Below are 2,302 nucleotides of genomic sequence, written 5' to 3'. Positions count from 1 at the left end.
ATAACTAAGAGTGCCTGTCAGCTGTGAAGTTAGATATTTTCCTCGAAGGAGATACATTTTTTTTTCAGTTCTCATGGAAGGACAGCTTCATGAAGTAGTTACTACATAGCCTTGTTAAATACTCAGAACATGAAGATCTTACAAACTTTGGAGAAAGTAGTCTATCATACACTGAAAACTTACTTGCAACAAGGAAAACGTGGTTTAAGGAATGTTTTATACAATTAAACCACATAAAAGAAGAATCAACAAGTATTATCCCAACTCACAGGCTGTTTTTATGATGAATTTCTGCTAGTGTCAGGCCCAGTGTAAAGAATGACAGCAGCAGGCAAACTGGCTAATTCACACATCCATTTACTTGCTACTGAATAACCATAGTGAAGACTGTCCAAAATCATGTTTGACAGAAATATATGTGTATTTTGTTAATTTAGCCAAATCAAAAAGAAAGAATATATACTCAGTCATATGTTGAACAAATCATAGAATTTTGGTGATTTTCTTTTTGTTAGGTAATCTTTAGTTTCCATTTTAGCTCCATTTTCTAAGATTTTATGAGTTGTATCATTGGTAATCATGTGTAACATATATTATCACTGATGCCAATGTTTACTAGCAAAAATTAAAAATATATATATAAGAAAATCACTAGTTGATTTTAGTACACTTATTATTAAGTAAAAAAAATGATTCATTTTATAGAGCTACTATAGTATAGATAATCTAAAGCTGTATTGGGGCTGTGATTCCTAAGTAAAATTTGATTTAAGAATATTTTGTAAATGACCTAAAAAAATCATTTAAGCTCAAACACACATTGTCCTTTAAGTGTTTATTTTAAAATGTACTATGAAGTATGCTTTCAGGTAAAATGCTAAGTATTCAAGGTGACTAGAAATGTTACATTCAAAAATGACTGTCATTTGCTAGTGTTTCAAAATCAAACATCATTTTAGTCAATACTAAAAAAAAATAGTAATGTTTTAGATCTCTTAGTATGTTAAATGCTTTAAAATTTGTATTCCCTGAACATATTCTGTAAAGAAATTTAATTTTTAAAACGGATATTATAACTGAGTGAAGATTTAAAAGGCCTTTTTTTGTATACTACTCTAGCTTTCACTTAAAAGGAAAATAAGTCTTCAAGAGTTGCAGCAAATGATGGGGTACCTTGTTTCTATCTTCAAGTGAACATTAATATGCAAAACATAAAAGAAAATGCACTCAACTTTCCATATATTATCATTCAAAGTAATAGCTCCCCTAAAATCCTAGTAATCAGTATGTCAGCTAAGTCGTGCATATATGAAATTCAGTCAGGTTTGAACATTTCCTATCTAATGTTTATAAAGGATCACATAGTCAGAAAATGCCCAAATTATGCAGTTTACAAATCATTATCATTATCTTGCTGCCTGATATTAGAGTCTCTTTTCATTTGTAGTTGTAATTGAAAAAAGTTTCTTTTTTTTCTTTTTTCTTTTTTTTTTTTTTTGCTAATGCACTTTTTGGGGGATAAATTATGATTTCAATTTTTTTTTTCTTGGAAGAGCATTAAATGTACCTAACTGAAAAATGTAGCTGAAATATTACAGCTAAGCTTAGTACTTTTTAATGTTATATTTCTCTAATATGACTTCTGAGAAGAATATGTGCAATTTTATTCTTTTTAATGTTGACAATACGTATGAACATAGCGTGTTTATATGTTTCTAATGTCACAGGATCCTTAGGGTGTCAGTTTTCCAGCTGCAAACCTCTGGGGTTGATGGCACCTTTGCCCAAGTTTGACTCAGACCTGCTGGGCTCCTTCTGCCCACTTGGTCTGGCAACCTGCACTTGGCTCACACTACTGGCCTAGATCCCATGCCTGCCAAGGGTGAGCCAGTCACAGAGCAGCGAGGGTTATGTGAGCAAGTTAGCATGGGATCAGACCACTGTGCACAGCCAGCCACTCTGGTTGTGGCAGGGCAGGGAGCTCCAGGTGTCAGCATGGGTGCCAGCTCTCTGCAAGGCTGCAGCTGGACCAGACATACTGCAAACAGCTTCCGCGGCTGACACTGGGGAACACAGTGGTGACAGGAAGCTTGCGGACACCAGGATCCACAGAGCCCCAAGGAGGGTGTCACAGTCCTGGCTCAAGGAGCTTATAGGTCTGGGCTCCCCAAAAGGCTACAGCTCTTCTTTCTTTCTTTCTCTCTCATTTTCCACAATGTGGCTAGTGGAGGTCATGTTTCATCCCTGTTTGTGTTACAGTTCTTTTAGTCCCACCATTCGACAGGTCCAGAGCTCTTGCCCC

Source organism: Mandrillus leucophaeus, unplaced genomic scaffold (genome assembly GCF_000951045.1).
Source record: "Mandrillus leucophaeus isolate KB7577 unplaced genomic scaffold, Mleu.le_1.0 Scaffold361, whole genome shotgun sequence".
NCBI lineage: Eukaryota > Metazoa > Chordata > Mammalia > Primates > Cercopithecidae > Mandrillus > Mandrillus leucophaeus.
Note: the sequence above shows the minus strand (reverse complement) of the source record.